Genomic DNA, 20,699 nt, shown 5'->3' with positions numbered 1-20,699 from the left:
TTGATATAAGGATCAGAGCTGACCTCCTCATTGACTTCGGCAGAGCACCCGAGGAAAGGCACTCATTGAATACCTCAGTCAAGAGGGGAACCAAGGAGTCCTTAAAGGTCTTATAAAACTCGGATGTTAAGCCATCCGGGCCTGGCGACTTCTTTAGGGCAAGCCCTTCGATCGCCAGGCTGACTTCCTCTTCTCTGATTTCTTCTATCAAAACGCCAAGAGAGAGGTCTACTCTTGACTCAGGGATGGTTTCAGCCTGGAAAGCCGAAATCCTGTCCCGATTCAGATCCTTCTTCCTCAAGAGGCACGAGTAGAAGGACTTGATGATTTCCAAGATCCCTGATCTGGACCTATCCAGAGATCCCGTACCATCGACCAGTCCCGTCACCAACTTACTTTTCACTGACATCTTACAGTTTCTGACTCTACCTGACTCTGAAGGAAGTCCTTAAAGGATTGTCTCACCTCTGCTTCCTCCATGAGGGCCGAATTTAGCTTCCAATAGCCTCTTCCCATTTGGGGGGATTCTGCAACATTCAAAGAGAACATAATCAGACAGTGATCAGAGAATTCCACCTCTACCACCTCTAAAGGTGAAAAAGTAGTCTCCTCCTTTAAATAAAACCTGTCTATTCTAGACCTAATCTGACTACCTCTATAATAAGTGAAACCACCGTGGCCTGGGGTGTGCCTAATGTGGACATCCACCAGGCGAGCCTCGCTAGCTATGCTATTCAGGGATACACTATCATAAGCCAGCCGGTTTCTGGCGCCTCCCCGGTCTTGGGACCTTGTGACTGTATTAAAGTCCCCACCAAAGACCACCTGCCGACTCGTAAAAAGGAAAGGTTTGATCCTCATAAAGAGACGCTTCCGATCCCACCTGGTTTGGGGACCATAGATGTTTATCAGGCGAAGCTCTTGACCCTTCATGAGGACATCTAAAATCAAACACCTCCCCATTTCTAACTCAATCACTCGTCGGCTTTCTACTGGTGCGGTAAAAAGAACCGCCACTCCGCTATACGGCTCAGCCGCAAGAGACCAATATGATGGACCACACCTCCACTCCTTTTTTGCTTTATACACAGCTGCCAAATCTGGCAGCCTGGTCTCTTGCAAAAATAAAATGTCAGCTTCAACCCGGCTGAGAAAATCAAAGGCTGCAAACCTAGCCGCATCCGATTTAATACTGGCGACATTAATGGTCGCCAGCGTCAACGGAGAGAGTGCCGCCATATAGAGTGATTAAGTTAGACGGCCTTCTTCCTTCCCTTCCCCTTCTTGTTCTTCTTCTTACCCCTCTTGGGGCTACCACCTAAGGTGGCACGATCTCTTTTGAGAGAGACAGTGGTGTCCATCTCATTAGTCACCACCGCCTCTTCCTTCGCACCACCCTTGTCATTCCCATTACCAGCGTCTGGACCCGCCCCACCTACCGAGGATCTTGCATCCTCACCGGAGGGAGGCGCGGGCCCTTCCAGTGGCTCCTTCTCTTGCCCCTCCGGCTCCCCACCTTCAACCTCCTCCCCGGAAGAAGAGGAGGCGGAGATCTCATCCAAGGTGAGGTACCGGTTGGAAAGATCCAGGGGTAGAGAGTCAGGATTAGAGAGGTCCAGGGGGGAGCTGGCTTTGCCTTCCACAGGCACTCTAGTCGGGCTAGAACTTTTTTTGGTCAGACGTTTCCTTCTTGTTCTTTTAGACTCTGTCTCACTCTCCTCTGTTGCACTCTCGTAGCAAGAGGACAGAGTCACCTCGGAACTGTCTAGTCTCCTGAGTTCCTCATTCACCTCGATATCCCCCAGGGTCTCAGCTCTAGGAGAGGCATTCTCTTGGGAGGGCACAGGCATCACCCCAGGAGGGGGTTCCACCTGCCCCCTCTCCATTTGACTCCTCTCCCTCCGTCTCTGCTGGGACGGGCTTTCTTTTCTCTTCATCGACCCCACTGCCCTGTCGCTTCGCCAGCACCCGCCTTGACAGTGGGGGCCTCCCGACTCGCCTCCGCGCGTGCATGAGCCACCTTGGTGACAGAGCGAGGGCAACGACTGAACGGGTGCCCTAGCCCACAAGATGCAGCTAGATGGCCTTCACCCCCGCACAACGCACACCTCTGCACTCGGCAGCTGGCGCTGAAGTGCGAAGGGCTGCCGTACTTGTAACACAGCTTAGGCTGCCCCCTGTAGAACACCATGATCCTATCCCGACCAAGGAAAGCAGATGATGGTATGTGGGAAACCGACCCCCCTGAATGTTTCAACTTAATCTGAAATGTCCAGGCACCCGACCAGATGCCAAACTCATCCAGGTTCTTGCTAGGAAGACCCTGGACGTCCCCGTACCTGCTCAACCAGGTCAAGATGTCAACACAAGAAAGTGACTCATTACGGGTCAGAACGGTTACTTTCTTGACCTCATTCTGGCGGGTTATCGCTTGCACAAAAAAACCCTGCCAGTCCGGCTGGTCTTTTGCCAGTTCATACCCAGATCAGAAAAGTTCAAGACCCTCTGGCCGGGCAAAACTGACATCAAACTCCCGGGTGCCATACGGATGTATGAGAGCAAAGATGTCACATGCCCTGATGCCCATCTGAAAGAGAGGCTCTGCCACCCTCTTCCTGGTAGGGCACGCTTCATTGCCTCTCCATTTCAGACAGACAACATTCCGTCTGGTTGACCCGGGGCCGGTTGTGGGTGAGGACCAGGTGGTCTCGCCCCCGCCTTGCTCTCGGAAGGCACGCAGGCCATGCCTGTCTATCCAGAAGGATAGATCCACCTGCTGCCCCCTACTGTAATGCTCCCCTCTCCTAAGAGCCTCTAGAAGTTGCCGCTGCAAGTTACCGTCACCAGACATTGGTAATGGGGAGGACAATGGGGACCGCCCCTCCCCCCCTGCGCCGGCGACCACACCAGCATAACTTCTGCCAGGCGTAACCGACGCAGGAGGGGCAGCCGGACCGGGCCCACCCCCACCCCCCCAGACCTATCTACAGCAGGTGCCACTCCAGACCCCTCTGAAGGGGCTACATGAGGCGCACCAGCCACTTGTACAGTGGCCGGCCGACCTCCAACATTCACCCCTCCATCAGGGCCCGGGACAACACCACTAACATAAACTGTATTTACACTACTAGAAGTGACCACTTCTTCAGTGGCCACTACCGCACTCTCCCCTCCCCCCACACACACTGCTGGGCCAGAGGGGACAGAGGTCACGTTATTCGTTTTGTCCAGCATCTCCTTGCTGGATATATTTTTAACAGTCTTTCCTGATTTTTCAGGCCGGCGGGCTGTAGAACCACTGGTCCCAGCCACGCCAGCCTTATCCACTTTATGAACAGTGCCGGAGGGAGGGGCGGTGCGCACCACACTCGCATCAGGACCGCCCCCTCCCTCTGCCTACAGTCACACTGCTTTGATCTCCCTTCTGAATATCCGAGGCCCCACCCCCTCCACCCTCGACCACTCCCACTGCGCCTCCACTCCCCGCCGCCACAACAATACCAGTGGAAGGGACTGAAGAGCGCATCGGCACAGCGGAGCAGACTGGGGCAGAGGAGACTAGAACCCTGGCAAGGACTTGGGCATACAACTTGGGAGGGGCGGAGGCAGCCACCTCGCACCCTCCCCCTGCAACTCCGGATCGGGACGCCACTGTACCCGCGGCCCCACCCCCTCCACCCACAGCCACCTCTACCACCCCGGCCCCCCGTCCCCCGCCGCCATGTCAAAACCGGCAGGGGGGACTGCAGGGCGCACGGGAGATGGGAAGCAGACCGGGGCAGAGGACGCAGACCCCAGGACAGGGATCCTGGCAACAACCTCTGCAAGGGGGGCAGTGGCAGCCACATCGCCCCGCCGCACCTCCACCTGGCACTTGTCCAGTGCCCCAGCAGAGGCGGGCGGAGCCACCCGACCACCAACCATGCCCCCCTCGCCACTCGCCCCGGGAGCCTTCCTGTCTGGCCCCTCCTGCTTTTCCTCACCGCCCCTGTTACCGCAAACAGGGACGGCGTCCTGCGCCATCTTTACCACGTCTTTCTCCCCACTCCTACGCACCGGTCCCACAGCAGAGACCGGGCCAGGGAGGATGGTGGGGTTCATGCCCTGAGCTGGCTTTTCAGCTGGCCCAGGGCACGCAGGGTGGGTCACATAGACATACCTCACCTCTGGCTTTAATATCTTTGTCTTTCTACTCTTTCCTATCGGCTCATCTTCAGGTAATTCATTACCAAAACAGATGTCCTCACGAATTTTGGGGGACTCCAGGTGGCATATTTCAGCGATAAGCTGCCCCCCAACTCTGCTGTTCTCACTATACTCTATTTCCTCATCAGAACTAGGGGGGGGGGGCAGGCATACCTGCTCTGCGGTGATGCCTGCGGTGATGCCAGTTTCCACAGGTTGCCCCCCCATGTCCGACTCTTCCTCCTCACTAGAGGAGTCATCTTCCTGCTGTTCTCGGCTTCCAGCCATTTCATTGAACCTTTCGTCGTTCTTTAGCTTTTCTTTAAAGGGGCCACTGTTTTCCAGAATGGCCGCCCTTCTTTCTTGCTGCTCTTTAATAATTTCTTTAAAGCCTTTTATTTTATTTTATATTTCTGGCCTGTTTTTTTTTTTGCCGCTTTGTCAGCCTTCCCCCTCTCAAGCTTTAAGTTCTCCCTCAGCTTTTTCAGGGTCCTATTCGCTTCCTCGTACTCCCGGAGATAGGCCGTGATCCGGGAGCTGTAAACGGCGATTAGTTCCTGGGGCTTCATGCTGCCCCAGTCAGCCTCAACCGGAACCAGCCCATCCCCAGGAACACTCTGCGTACCTCTTGGAGGGCTACTGTCCGCCCTCCTGGAACCGCCGGCGATGGACACAGCTTCACCTCCCGGGGCTGCAGGGGCAGCTGCACCACGACTCCTGCTGGATCTTCTGATCCCCGGGGCGGAAGATGGATATGAGGCCGGTAGCTCACCTCCCCCACCTCCCACCAGCCTACCCCGGGAAGCAGGATCCTGGGTCTTCAGTCGCTTCATGGCCCAGGACCCCACCACCTCCCTGGGGAGAGAGAGGCAGGGCCTGGGCTGGGAGAGATGGAATAATCCCTGGTAGCTTGTCAGCAATTAGCAGGAGCTCCTCCAGACACAACCACACCCGACCACTGGCTCCTGTATACTGAGGATTACACCCGGTATACAGGACAGGAGAAGTGGTACTGTGCAGTGTATATACAGAATAAGAGCAGATACTGAGGATTACACCCAGTAGACAGGACAGGAGAAGTGGTACTGTGCAGTGTATATATATACAGAATAAGAGCAGATACTGAGGATTACACCCAGTATACAGGACAGGAGAAGTGGTACTGTGCAGTGTCCATATATACAGTTGCAAGAAAAAGTATGTGAACCCTTTGGAATGATCTGGATTTCTGCACAAATTGGTCATAAAATGTGATCTGATCTTCATCTAAGTCACAACAATAGACAATCACAGTCTGCTTAACTAATAACACACAAAGAGTTAAATGTTACCATGTTTTTATTGAACACACCATGTAAACATTCACAGTGCAGGCGGAAAAAGTATGTGAACCCCTGGATTTAATAACTGGTTGAACCTCCTTTGGCAGCAATAACTTCCACCAAACGTTCCCTGTAGTTGCAGATCAGACGTGCACAACGGTCAGGAGTAATTCTTGACCATTCCTCTTTACAGAACTGTTTCAGTTCAGCAATATTCTCGGGATGTCTGGTGTGAATCGCTTTCTTGAGGTCCTGCCACAGCATCTCCATCGGGTTGAGTTCAGGACTCTGACTGGGCCGCTCCAGAAGGCGTATTTTCTTCTGTTTAAGCCATTCTGTTGATTTACTTCTATGCTTTGGGTCGTTGTCCTGTTGCAACACCCATCTTCTGTTGAGCTTCAGCTGGTGGACAGATGGCCTTAAGTTCTCCTGCAAAATCTCTTGATAAACTTGGGAATTCATTTTTCCTTCGATGATAGCAATACGTCCAGGCCCTGACGCAGCAAAGCAGCCCCAAACCATGATGCCCCACCACCATACCTCACAGTTGGGATGAGGTTTTGATGTTGGTGTGCTGTGCCTCTTTCTCCACACATAGTGTTGTGTGTTTCTTCCAAACAACTCCACTTTGGTTTCCTCTGTCCACAGAATATTTTGCCAGTTCTGCTGTGGAACATCCAGGTGCTCTTCTGCAAACTGTAAACGTGCAGCAATGGTTTTTTTGGACAGCAGTGGCTTCCTCTGTGGTTCCTCCCATGAAATCCATTCTTGTTTAGTGTTTTACGTATCGTAGATTCGCTAACAGGGATGTTAGCATATGCCAGGGACTTCTGTAAGTCTTTAGCTGACACTCTAGGATTCTTCTTCCCCTCACTGAGCAGTCTGCGCTGTGCTCTTGCAGTCATCTTTACAGGACGGCCACTCCTAGGGGGAGTAGCAGCAGTGCTGAACTTTCTCCATTTATAGACAATTTGTCTTACCGTGGACTGATGAACAGCAAGGCTTTTGGAGATACTTTTTTAACCCTTTCCAGCTTTATGCAAGTCAACAATTCCTAATCGTAGGTCTTCTGAGAGCTCTTTTGTGTGAGGCATCATTCACATCAGGCAATGCTTCTTGTGAAAAGCAAACCCAGAACTGGTGTGTGTTTTATAGGGCAGCTGTAACCAACACCTCCAATCTCCTCTCATTGATGGGACTCCAGTTGGCCGACACCTCGCTCCAATTAGCTCTTGGAGATGCCATTAGTCTAGGGGTTCACATACTTTTCCCACCTGCACTGTGAATGTTTACATGGTGTGTTCAATAAAAACATGGTCACATTTAACTCTTTGTGTGTTATTAGTTAAGCAGACTGTGATTGTCTATTGTTGTGACTTAGATGAAGATCAGATCACATTTTATGACCAATTTGTGCAGAAATCCATATCATTCCAAAGGGTTCACATACTTTTTCTTTAAACTGTAAAGAAAAAGAGCAGATACTGAGGATTACACCCAGTATACAGGACAGAAGTGGTACTGTGCAGTGTCCTTAAGTATAGAAAAGAAAGAGATGCTGAGATTTAGCTGCTCTTTGCCGCACTTCGCCTTTTACCTGGACGTTCTGCGAGATCCAGTTTCGTGGCTTCTAACACGGGAAAGGTCGGGGCTATAAATGGCGTCACATGCGCTGAAGGCTCCGTGGATCACTAACAAGTCTTTAACCCTTTCCTGTAAATATATTGGGGGGGGGGGGGGGTGTATTTCAGTGACACGACATTACGGGAAATCCTCCTACCCTTCCCTGATTCCTCCTAAGTGACACCTTTTCAATGCCTCTTTTTTTGTTTTCTTCTTCTTTTATATCATTAAGAAGTAATTACCGCCGACCGCGACTAATAGCCGCCATTATGGAGACCACCCAGATTTCCAGAGAACTTCCATGTATAAATGTCCATTATATTAAAGGGAATGTTCAGAATTAGAAGAAAACATGGCAGCTTCCTCCTAAAAACATCTCTGCTCCTCTCCACAGGGTGTATGTGGTATTGATACTGAGCTCTATTCACTCCAATAGGATTGAGCTGCAATACCACACACAACCCGTGGACAGGGGTGGCGCTGTTTTTGAAAAGAACAGCCATGTTTTCTTAAATCTGGGACACAGGCATTTGCCTTTTTTTGTTTGAGATTGGGGGTAGTCAAAATAGGAGGATGCCCCTGGGATTGGGGGACCACAATTTATAGATTTAACCCACTCCTCTCTGAAGCAGAAGGCAGCAGAGAAGCCGCAGGAGCTTGTGGACCCTATTACAATCCATTGGCCTACTGTGCATGTGTTTCGGGAAGTATGAGCAATGTATTATAAATTAGCTTGGTGGGAAGGGAGGTAGAGGGAAAGTTACATTACTGGTTGGGCATCCAATAGCTCTTCGAAGAGCACCTGGCTTTGTGTCAGTATTTACTATGATTCTGGCATTCTATTCATGAAGCAGTCAGCTCAGGATGAACAGGGTTGGAGCTGATTAATAATAACTTGTTACATTCAGGGCAGTGTTTCCTGCAGCGGTGGTTACAATGTATCAATCACTCTTCTCATTAGTCCAATGAGCAGGGAGTGTAAATAAAGGCTGGGTGCCCCCTCCTGCGCTGCCAGCTGGAGCTGTGCCTTTAAGGATTGCTGCACAGTAGCAGGAGAATGGCCCAGCCTCCTGCCTGAGCTCTGGAATGGCAAGCAGTTCCTGATGTGATCCTCTGCAGTAACATACACACACCCTGGGCTCTGCACACAGCAGCCTCAGCAACACTGCCCGTGCCCCCTGTGCCCGGGGATGGACTCCCTGGCAGCCTGAGATCACTCCAAGCCTGGCACCACTGGTAAGGCCTCTGCTTCCCCTCCATTGCCTCCTGACTGCGTCTGTTTTTCTGTCCTCTTCTCCCAAAATCTCAACAGCTGCATAAACAAGTGGAGCAGATACAGATCAGGAGACCAAGCTCCTACCCTGTGCCATTAACCCTTCACCCTGCCTGCCAGGGCATCACCCAGCACCACACATGGGTACAGCAGCCCAGGAGTGACATGGGAATATAATGCATATTGTGGTACTGGCCGCATTGGGCATCTTTACTGGGAAAACTCTGCATCTGTTCAGAAGGGAAGAGAAGGATTTAGCAGCAGTGACGGAGGTGTCATTAGACTGTATGTAAGTTGCATTTCTTCAGTACTTATAATGTTGTAGATGTCACCTGCAGTCCTATGTAACACCACAGATAATAATGTGATAACTCTCTGAGTACAGATAATGTAGTAGATGTCACCTGCAGTCCTATGTAACACCACAGATAACACAGTGATAACTCTGAATACAGAAAATGTAGTAGATGTCAACTGCAGTCCTATGTAACACCACAGGTAACACAGTAATAACTGAGTACAGATAATATAGTAAATGTCACATGCAGTCCTATGTAACACCACAGATCACACAGTGACAACTCTCTGAGTACAGATAATGTAGTAGATGTCACCTGCAGTCCTATGTAACACCACAGATAATAATGTGATAACTCTCTGAGTACAGAAAATGTAGTAGATGTCAACTGCAGTCCTATGTAACACCACAGGTAACACAGTAATAACTGAGTACAGATAATATAGTAAATGTCACATGCAGTCCTATGTAACACCACAGATCACACAGTGATAACTCTCTGAGTACAGATAATGTAGTAGATTTCTCCTGCAGTCCTATGTAACACCACAGATAACATAGTGATAATCCTCTGAGTACAGATAACGTAGTAGATGTCACCTGCAGTCCTATGTAACACCACAGACAACACAGTGATAACTCTCTGAGTACAGATAATGTAGTCAATGTCACCTGCAGTCCTATGTAACACCACAGATAGCACAGTGATAACTCTCTGAGTACAGATAATATAGTAGATGTCAACTGCAGTCCTATGTAACACGCCAGATAACACAGTGATAACTCTCTGAGTACATATAATGTAGGAGATGTCACCTGCAGTCCTATGTAACACCACAGATAACACAGAAATAACGGAGTACAGATAATATAGTAAATGTCACCTGCAGTCCTATGTAACACCACAGATAGCACAGTGATAACTCTAGAAGTACAGATAATGTAGTAGATGTCTCCTGCAGTCCTATGTAACACCACAGATAGCACAGTGATAGCTCTAGAAGTACAGATAATGTAGTAGATGTCACCTGCAGTCCTATGTAACACCACAGATAACACAGTAATAGTTCTCTGAGTACAGATAATGTAGTAGATGTCACCTGCAGTCCTATGTAACACCACAGATAACACAGTGATAACTCTCCGAGTACAGATAATATAGTAGATGTCATCTGCAGTCCTATGTAACACCCCATATAACACAGGGATAACTCCCTGAGTACAGATAATGTAGTAGATGTCACCTGCAGTCCTATGTAACACCACAGATAACACAGTGATAACTCTCAATAAAGATAATATGGTAGATGTCACCTGCAGTCCTATGTAACACCCCTTATAACACAGGGATAACTCCCTGAGTACAGATAATGTAGTAGATGTCACCTGCAGTCCTATGTAACACCACAGATAACACAGTGATAACTCTCAATAAAGATAATATGGTAGATGTTATCTGCAGTCCTATGTAACGCCACCGTTTCCATTGTGCTAGATCAGTGCTTGTTCTGTCACAGATATGTTGGCCTACTTGGTTACTGACTACTGTCTCCTGCCTCTGTCACAGTGGCATCTTGGTTGTCAGCGCTGACATAAACATGGCAGCGTCCTGAGACGGGAGGATGAGAGTGGTAACGATGATGATGGGGTTACCTTCTCTTCCTCTGTTGTTTTATGTTACATTGTATCTTTCTACCAGGAGACCTGTGTCTTCATATGTCATTGACACGTGTGCGACTAGTCTATATGTTCTCCACAATGTACGACCTACATGTTTTCATGGCAAGAACTTAACCCTTTGCTTTCTGGCACTCTGTAGGTAACGGTCGGTGCATTAAAGTGATGTTTTGCGTATAGCTTGCATATGGCAATATCCACTTCAGATACAGATGAAGCAGAGCTGAACTTGTCATTTTACTGTTTAGTCTAGTATTGCAGGTGGATATGCAGTGCACTTCCCTGCAGTCCTATGTAAAACAGCAGATAACACTGTGCCATTTCCATGCATTGTGTCACATGGGGCCCAGCTGCTTCTGACAAGCTCAGCTCTGCTACATCTGCACTCTGCATTTTACGTCTTCGCCTCTACCGGCGAGGGGTTAACCAGGCTGACGTGCGCTCCCCTCTGTCTCTACATGTTTTATATGATAAATCTGAGTGTTGTGGAAATCTGAAAAGCGATGCAGGTGTTTGTGGTTTTGGCGCAGCGTAGAGAAGTATGTGTACGGTGCAACAGGCCAAGGATTTGTAGCAGAGCTGGAGAAGTACCTCTCCAATGGGTGCAGGTGACTACAGTGAACACTCAGGGGATAGACAGAAAGTTTCTGGGGTCAGTGCAGATCCTGCTCCTATAGAGAATACAGACTGCGCATTATTTGTCCTCACCGAAAAAATGTGATAAAAAAATGTGGATTTAATGTTATCCACACAAGGAACAGGAGGCTGCAGTACCGGATACTGCTGATAGAGGGCACTGCTGGCTCAGGCTGCCTCCCAGCAGATGTTTGGATGCTGCTGGTCTGGAGAAGAATGACCTCTCTGTGCTGAGGCTTCTGTTCAGTGTGACAGCAGAAAAATGTCCCATGTGAGGCCAGAACCCTAAGACATGACAAGAGGCGTTCACAAGGGGCTCCTGGAAATGTGCTTAATCCCTGATGTTCTCCTTCTGTATCTTTCTGCTGTCAGATGCAATCAAAAATGTCCTGGGATCCTGTTCTTACTCTGATATCAAGGTGCGTAAAGTTGCCTTGAGAAGAAATCCATTGTAACAGATCTGCAGCTCTGAAATAGCAGCATAAACACCTGAGTGTAGATGTGGAGGAGGCGGTGAGTGTAGATGAGGAGGAGGCGGTGAGTGTAGATGTGGAGGAGGCGGTGAGTGTAGATGTGGAGGAGGCGGTGAGTGTAGATGTGGAGGAGGCGGTGAGTGTAGATGTGGAGGAGGCGGTGAGTGTAGATGTGGAGGAGGTGGTGAGTGTAGATGTGGAGGAGGTGGTGAGTGTAGATGAGGAGGCGGTGAGTGTAGATGTGGAGGAGGCGGTGAGTGTAGATGAGGAGGCGGTGAGTGTAGATGTGGAGGAGGCGGTGAGTGTAGATGTGGAGGAGGCGGTGAGTGTAGATGTGGAGGAGGCGGTGAGTGTAGATGTGGAGGAGGCGGTGAGTGTAGATGTGGAGGAGGCGGTGAGTGTAGATGTGGAGGAGGCGGTGAGTGTAGATGTGGAGGAGGTGGTGAGTGTAGATGTGGAGGAGGCGGTGAGTGTAGATGTGGAGGAGGCGGTGAGTGTAGATGTGGAGGAGGCAGTGAGTGTAGATGTGGAGGAGGCGGTGAGTGTAGATGTGGAGGAGGCGGTGAGTGTAGATGTGGAGGAGGCAGTGAGTGTAGATGTGGAGGAGGCGGTGAGTGTAGATGAGGAGGAGGCGGTGAGTGTAGATGTGGAGGAGGCGGTGAGTGTAGATGTGGAGGAGGCGGTGAGTGTAGATGTGGAGGAGGCGGTGAGTGTAGATGTGGAGGAGGCAGTGAGTGTAGATGTGGAGGAGGCAGTGAGTGTAGATGAGGAGGAGGCGGTGAGTGTAGATGTGGAGGAGGCGGTGAGTGTAGATGTGGAGGAGGCGGTGAGTGTAGATGTGGAGGAGGCGGTGAGTGTAGATGTGGAGGAGGCGGTGAGTGTAGATGTGGAGGAGGCGGTGAGTGTAGATGTGGAGGAGGCGGTGAGTGTAGATAAGAAGGAGGCGGTGAGTGTACATGTGGAGGAGGCGGTGAGTGTAGATGAGGAGGCGGTGAGTGTAGATAAGAAGGAGGCAGTGAGTGTAGATGTGGAGGAGGCGGTGAGTGTAGATGTGGAGGAGGCGGTGAGTGTAGATAAGAAGGAGGCGGTGAGTGTAGATGAGGAGGCGGTGAGTGTAGATGTGGAGGAGGCGGTGAGTGTAGATAAGAAGGAGGCGGTGAGTGTAGATGAGGAGGCGGTGAGTGTAGATGTGGAGGAGGCGGTGAGTGTAGATGTGGAGGAGGCGGTGAGTGTAGATGTGGAGGAGGCGGTGAGTGTAGATGTGGAGGAGGCGGTGAGTGTAGATGAGGAGGCGGTGAGTGTAGCTGTGGAGGAGGCGGTGAGTGTAGATGTGGAGGAGGCGGTGAGTGTAGATGTGGAGGAGGCAGTGAGTGTAGATGTGGAGGAGAAGGTGAGTGTAGATGTGGAGGAGGCGGTGAGTGTAGATGTGGAGGAGGCAGTGAGTGTAGATGTGGAGGAGGCGGTGAGTGTAGATGTGGAGGAGGCGGTGAGTGTAGATGTGGAGGAGGCAGTGAGTGTAGATGTGGAGGAGGCAGTGAGTGTAGATGTGGAGGAGGCGGTGAGTGTAGATGTGGAGGAGGCGGTGAGTGTAGATGTGGAGGAGGCGGTGAGTGTAGATGTGGAGGAGGCGGTGAGTGTAGATGTGGAGGAGGCGGTGAGTGTAGATGAGGAGGCGGTGAGTGTAGATGTGGAGGAGGCGGTGAGTGTAGATGTGGAGGAGGCGGTGAGTGTAGATGTGGAGGAGGCGGTGAGTGTAGATGTGGAGGAGGCGGTGAGTGTAGATGTGGAGGAGGCGGTGAGTGTAGATGTGGAGGAGTAGATGTGGAGGAGGCGGTGAGTGTAGATGTGGAGGAGGCGGTGAGTGTAGATAAGAAGGAGGCGGTGAGTGTAGATAAGAAGGAGGCGGTGAGTGTAGATGTTGAGGAGGCGGTGAGTGTAGATGTGGAGGAGGCGGTGAGTGTAGATGTGGAGGAGGAGGTGAGTGTAGATGTGGAGGAGGCGGTGAGTGTAGATGTGTAGGAGGCAGTGAGTGTAGATGTGGAGGAGGCGGTGAGTGTAGATGTGGAGGAGGCGGTGAGTGTAGATGTGGAGGAGGCGGTGAGTGTAGATAAGAAGGAGGCGGTGAGTGTAGATGTAGAGGAGGCGGTGAGTGTAGATGTGGAGGAGGCAGTGAGTGTAGATGTGGAGGAGGCAGTGAGTGTAGATGTGGAGGAGGCAGTGAGTGTAGATGTGGAGGTGACAGTGAGTGAAGATGTGGAGGAGGCAGTGAGTGTAGATGTGGAGGAGGCGGTGAGTGTAGATGTGGAGGAGGCAGTGAGTGTAGATAAGAAGGAGGCGGTGAGTGTAGATGTGGAGGTGACAGTGAGTGTAGATGTGGAGGAGGCAGTGAATGTAGATGTGGAGGAGGCAGTGAGTGTAGATGAGGAGGAGGCAGTGAGTGTAGATGAGAAGGAGGCGGTGAGTGTAGATGTGGAGGAGGCGGTGAGTGTAGATAAGAAGGAGGCGGTGAGTGTAGATGTGGAGGTGACAGTGAGTGTTGATGTGGAGGAGGCAGTGAGTGTAGATGTGGAGGAGGTGGTGAGTGTAGATGTGGAGGAGCCGGTGAGTGTAGATGAGGAGGAGGCGGTGTGTGCAGATGTGGAGGAGGCGGTGAGTGTAGATGAGGAGGAGGCAGTGAGTGTAGATGAGAAGGAGGCGGTGAGTGTAGATGTGGAGGAGGCAGTGAGTGTAGATGTGGAGGAGGCGGTGAGTGTAGATGTGGAGGAGGCGGTGAGTGTAGATGTGGAGGAGGCAGTGAGTGTAGATGTGGAGGAGGCAGTGAATGTAGATGTGGAGGAGGCAGTGAATGTAGATGTGGAGGAGGCAGTGAGTGTAGATGAGAAGGAGGCGGTGAGTGTAGATGTGGAGGAGGCGGTGAGTGTAGATGTGGAGGAGGCAGTGAGTGTAGATGTGGAGGAGGCAGTGAATGTAGATGTGGAGGAGGCAGTGAATGTAGATGTGGAGGAGGCAGTGAGTGTAGATGAGAAGGAGGCGGTGAGTGTAGATGTGGAGGAGGCGGTGAGTGTAAATGAGGAGGAGGTGAGTGTAGATGTGGAGGTTACTGTGAGTGTACATGAGGAGGCGGTGAGTGCAAAAGTGGAGGTTACTGTGAGTGTAGATGTGGAGGAGGCGGTGAGTGTAGATGAGAAGGAGGCGGTGAGTGTAGATGTGGAGGAGGCGGTGAGTGTAGATGTGGAGGAGGCAGTGAGTGTAGATGAGGAGGAGGCGGTGAGTGTAGATGAGGAGGAGGCAGTGAGTGTAGATGAGGAGGAGGCGGTGAGTGTAGATGAGGAGGAGGCGGTGAGTTTAGATGAGGAGGAGGCAGTGAGTGTAGATGAGGAGGAGGCGGTGAGTGTAGATGAGGAGGAGGCGGTGAGTGTAGATGTGGAGGAGGCGGTGAGTGTAGATGAGGAGGAGGCGGTGAGTGTAGATGAGGAGGAGGCAGTGAGTGTAGATGAGGAGGAGACGGTGAGTGTAGATGAGGAGGAGGCGGTGAGTGTAGATGTTGAGGAGGCGGTGAGTGTAGATGTGGAGGAGGCGGTGAGTGTAGATGTTGAGGAGGAGGTGAGTGTAGATGTGGAGGAGGCGGTGAGTGTAGATGTGGAGGAGGCGGTGAGTGTAGATGTGGAGGAAGCAGTGAATTTAAAGGTGACTGTGAGTGTAGATGTTGAGGAGGCGGTGAGTGTAGATGTGGAGGAGACAGTGACTGTAGAGGTGACTGTGAGTGCAGTTGTGCAGGTGACTGTGACTGCAGATGTAGAGGAGGTGGTGAGTGTAGATGTGGAGGAGGCAGTGAGTGTAGATGTAGAGGAGACAGTGACTGTAGTTGTGGAGAAGGCGGTGAGTGCGGATGTGGAGGTGTCTGTAAGTGCAGATGTGGAGGTGACTATGAGTGCAGATGTGGAGGTGACTATGAGTGCAGATGTGGAGGTGACTATGAGTGCAGGTGTGGAGGTGACTATGAGTGCAGATGTTGAGGAGGCGGTGAGTGTAGATGTGGAGGAGGCGGTGAGTGTAGATAAGAAGGAGGCGGTGAGTGTAGATGTGGAGGAGGCGGTGAGTGTAGATGTGGAGGAGGCAGTAAGTGTAGATGTGGAGGAGGCAGTGAGGGTAGATGTGGAGGAGGCGGTGAGTGTAGATGAGGAGGAGGCAGTGAGTGTAGATGTGGAGGATACAATGAGTGTAGATGAGGAGTTGAGTGTAGTTGTGGAGGAGGCGGTGAGTGTAGATGTCGAGGAGACAGTTATTGTTTATGTGGAGGAGACAGTGAGTGTAGTTGTGGAGGAGGCGGTGAGTGTAGATATGGAGGAGGCAGTGAGTGCAGATGTGGAGGAGGTGATGAGTGTAGATGATGAGGAGGCGGTGAGTGTAGATAAGGAGAGGGCGGTGAGTACAGATGAGGAGGCGGTGAGTACAGATGAGGAAGAGCCGGTGAGTATATATGTGGAGGAGGCGGTGAGTGTAGATGTGGAGTAGGCAGTGAGTGTAGATGTGGAGGAGGCCTTGAGTGTAGATGTGGAGGAGGCAGTAAGTGTAGATGTGGAGGAGGCGGTAAGTGTAGATGTGGATTTTACAGTGAGTGTAGATGAGAAGGAGGAGGTGAGTGTAGTTGTGGAGGAGGCAGTGAGTGTAGATGTGGAGGAGGCAGTGAGTGTAGATGTGGAGAAGGCAGTGAGTGTAGATGTGGAGGAGACAGTGAGTGTAGATGTGGAGGAGGCATTTAGAGTAGTTGTAGAAGATGACTGTAGTTGCAATAAAAGTATGTGAACCCTTTGGAATGATATGGATTTCTGCACAAATTGGTCATAAAATGTGATCTGATCTTCATCTAAGTCACAACAATAGACAATCACAGTCTGCTTAACTAATAACACACAAAGAATTAAATGTAACCATGTTTTTTTGAACACACCATGTAAACAGTCACAGACCTAGACTAATGACATCTCCAAGAGCTAATTGGAGTGAGGTGTCGGCCAACTGGAGTCCCATCAATGAGATGAGATTGGAGGTGTTGGTTACAGCTTCCCTATAAAAAACACACACCAGTTCTGGGTTTGCTTTTCACAAGAAGCATTTCCTGATGTGAATGATGCCTCACACAAAAGAGCTCTCAGAAGACCTACGATTAAGAATTGTTGACTTGCATAAAGCTGGAAAGGGTTATAAAAGTATCTCCAAAACCCTTGCTGTTCATCAGTCCACGGTAAGACAAACTGTCTATAAATGGAGAAAGTTCAGCACTGCTGCTACTCTCCCTAGGAGTGGCCGTCCTGTAAAGATGACTGCAAGAGCACAGCGCAGACTGCTCAATGAGGTGAAGAAGAATCCTAGAGTGTCAGCTAAAGACTTACAAAGGTCTCTGGCATATGCTAACATCCCTGTTAGTGAATCTACGATATGAAAAACACTAAACAAGAATGGATTTCATGGGAGGATACCACAGAGGAAGCCACTGCTGTCCAAAATAAACATTGCTGCACGTTTACAGTTTGCACGCGAGCACCTGGATGTTCCACAGCAGAACTGGCAAAATATTCTGTGGACAGATGAAACCAAAGTTGAGTTGTTTGGAAGAAACACACAACATTATGTGTGGAGAAAAAGAGGCACAGCACACCAGCCTCAAAACCTCATCCCAACTGTGAGGTATGGTGGTGGGGGCATCATGGTTTGGGGCTGCTTTGCTGCGTCAGGGCCTGGACGGATTGCTATCATCGAAGGAAAAATGAATTCCCAAGTTTATCAAGACAGCTGAAGCTCAACAGACGATGGGTGTTGCAACAGGACAACAACCCAAAGCATAGAAGTAAATGGCCTAAACAGAAGAAAATCCGCCTTCTGGAGTGGCCCAGTCAGAGTCCTGACCTCAACCCGATTGAGATGCTGTGGCAGGACCTCAAGAAAGCGATTCACACCAGACATCCCAAGAATATTGCTGAACTGAAACAGTTCTGTAAAGAGGAATGGTGAAGAATTACTCCTGACCATAAACGTTTGGTTGGAGTTATCGCTGCCAAAGGAGGTTCAACCAGTTATTAAATCCAAGGGTTCACATACTTTTTCCACCTGCACTGTGAATGTTTACATGGTGTGGTCAATAAAAACATGGTAACATTTAACTCTTTGTGTGTTATTAGTTTAAGCCGACTGTGATTGTCTATTGTTGTGACTTAGATGAAGATCAGATCACATTTTATGACCAATTTGTGCAGAAATCCTTATCATTCCAAAGGGTTCACATACTTTTTCTTGCAACTGTATGACTTGTGTACAGCCTTCCTTATCATTTTGGGGTGCAGTCTACAGATGGGGCTTCCTAGTTGAGGGCAGTTTCTCTGCGGTCCTCTCTGTATAAGTCATGCAGTGATGTTTCTCCAGAGCGGCTCTTCCAGCCATCACCAGTAACTGCAGCCTGGAGACTTTTTCCGCCTCAGTGATGATATTGTTATATTGAGGCGTCATGAATGTTCGGGTTTTGAGGCCAGAACATCGGCATCTCACGCATTTTACAGTTTTGCTTAATTGACTGCCATGTCCTTGAGCCTTATCCTGATCACTAATTACAGATGTAATTAGGACATTGGATGAGGGGTGCAATACAATGGGTGGGTCTGGTAGGACTGGTGGAGATACGGATGAGGTCCCTGGTGACAATCATTCAGGGCATTGAGCGTGTACCTAGCTCTGGATCAAATAGCTCCTGGTCATAGAAGGGCCCTCTGCTGTCCGACCCTGCCACCAGTTTCCCACCAGTACGCCACCAGTACACCACCAGGTGCAGACATTATAAGCTCAGGATAGGGGCGCTGGGTATATAAGATGAAATAAGTGTTTCCTCCATTTTTATAGTTTGTCTAATGATTATTCTGTTCTCTTAAATCCAGAATGTCACACAACTGACATCAGTGTCACAAAATAATACTATTTGTGACAAAATTCTAATCTGTGCATGTGACGAGTAGCCGGGAGTGCCCCGGACTGGTACTCTCTGTTACAGAATTCTTTTCTTTGTTGCAAAGTTCATCTTTATGTAAATAAATTGTGTTTCTTGTAACATTCTGTAACACAGAGGGAAATACAGATATCATACAACTCGTCAACTTGTAGGGCATTCGGGGTTTGGCATAGTCTGGTCCTCGGTGACTTCTGTCCCTGGAGAAGAGAGCCAGCATTGTATATCAGGGTCACATTGCTTACTGTATATTCTACAAGTTCTGGGATATGCTGTCTGATCCTTGTCCAGCCTCCAAGTGCCAGAAGTGTTTATGTAGTCCTGACGATCTTTACCTAGCCTATCACATCTGAGAAATCAGTACAAAAACCTACAGCAAAATATACCTATTACCTCTGCAGCCTCCAAGGGGACCTGGTATAATGACTGCTCTTAACAGTGTAGTATTCCAGTAATGAGATTTTATTGTGCGGAAATAATTTGTTTGGCGGGATAAGATTATTACCCCCATAAAAGAACTTAACCGCTTCCAGATAAAGCTGACAGGATAAAAGATCAGAAGAGAAACCAGGCATTTACTGGGGTCAACCTATAATGCTGTAAACCAGCAAGAATACTCAGTGCCTGCACCAATACTAAACAGGATGAAATGACTGGAAGCTAGTGGAAAAGACCAGATCATTCTGTGTAATTTACATCTACAATACTATAAGTACTGCAATACTGCCCCAACGTACACGAATATAACTACTATAATACTGTCTCCTATGTACAAGAATATACCTACTATAATACTGCTCCTATGTACAAGAATATAACTACTATAATACTGCTCCTATGTACAAGAATATAACTACTATAATACTGCCTCCTATGTACAAGAATATAACTACTATAATACTGCCTCCTATGTACAAGAATATAACTACTATAATACTGCTCCTCTGTACAAAAATATAACTACTATAATACTGTCTCCTATGTACAAGAATATAACTACTATAATACTGCTCCTATGTACAAGAATATAACTACTATAATACTGCCTCCTATGTACAAGAATATAACTACTATAATACTGCTCCTATGTACTAGAATATAACTACTATAATACTGCTCCTATGTACAAGAATATAACTACTATAATACTGTCTCCTATGTACAAGAATATAACTACTGTAATACTGCTCCTATGTACAAGAGTATAACTACTATAATACTGCCTCCTATGTACAAGAATATAGCTACTTTAATACTGCTCTCTGTACAAGAATATAACTACTATAATACTGTCTCCTATGTACAAGAATATAACTACTATAATACTGCTCCTATGTGCAAGAATATAACTACTGTAATACTGCTCCTATGTACAAGAATATAACTACTATAATACTGCTCCTATGTACAAGAATATAACTACTATAATACTGCTCCTATGTACAGGAATATAACTACTATAATACTGCTCCTATGTACAAGAATATAACTACTATAATACTTCCCTCTATGTACAAGAATATAACTACTATATTACTGCTCCTATATACAAGAATATTACTACAATAATACTGCTCCTATGTACAAGAATATAACTACTATAATACTGTCTCCTATGTACAAGAATATAACTACTGTAATACTGCTCCTATGTACAAGAGTATAACTACTATAATACTGCCTCCTATGTACAAGAATATAGCTACTTTAATACTGCTCTCTGTACAAGAATATAACTACTATAATACTGTCTCCTATGTACAAGAATATAACTACTATAATACTGCTCCTATGTGCAAGAATATAACTACTGTAATACTGCTCCTATGTACAAGAATATAACTACTATAATACTGCTCCTATGTACAAGAATATAACTACTATAATACTGCTCCTATGTACAGGAATATAACTACTATAATACTGCTCCTATGTACAAGAATATAACTACTATAATACTTCCCTCTATGTACAAGAATATAACTACTATATTACTGCTCCTATATACAAGAATATTACTACAATAATACTGCTCCTATGTACAAGAAAATAACCACTATAATACTGCTCCTATGAACAAGAATATAACTACTATAATACTCCTCCTATGTACAAGAATATAACTACTATAATACTGCTCCTATGTACAAGAATATAACTACTATAATACTGCTCCTATGTACAAGAATATAACTACTTTAATACTGCTCTTATGTAC

The 20,699-nt window shown here is 48.3% G+C and overlaps 1 protein-coding gene across 4 annotated transcripts in view; it reads left to right on the top strand.

The window, feature by feature from the left end:
* Window positions 1–8,235: 8,235 nt before the first annotated feature.
* LOC122931045 (disheveled-associated activator of morphogenesis 2) overlaps window positions 8,236–20,699 on the top strand; it is a 222,037-nt gene continuing 209,573 nt past the window's right edge. For 2 of the 4 annotated variants that reach the window (XM_044284949.1, XM_044284944.1), the window contains exon 1: window positions 8,236–8,366. The gene's annotated coding sequence lies outside the window, so the exon portion shown is untranslated. Of the gene's footprint in view, window positions 8,367–8,430; window positions 8,693–11,252; window positions 11,434–20,699 lie in introns of those variants that run through there. The other 2 variants (XM_044284947.1, XM_044284948.1) reach the window with 2 other exon arrangements.

Source organism: Bufo gargarizans, chromosome 3 (genome assembly GCF_014858855.1).
Source record: "Bufo gargarizans isolate SCDJY-AF-19 chromosome 3, ASM1485885v1, whole genome shotgun sequence".
NCBI classification, from domain to species: domain Eukaryota; kingdom Metazoa; phylum Chordata; class Amphibia; order Anura; family Bufonidae; genus Bufo; species Bufo gargarizans.
Note: the sequence above shows the minus strand (reverse complement) of the source record. Positions and strands in the feature narration are given on the sequence as shown.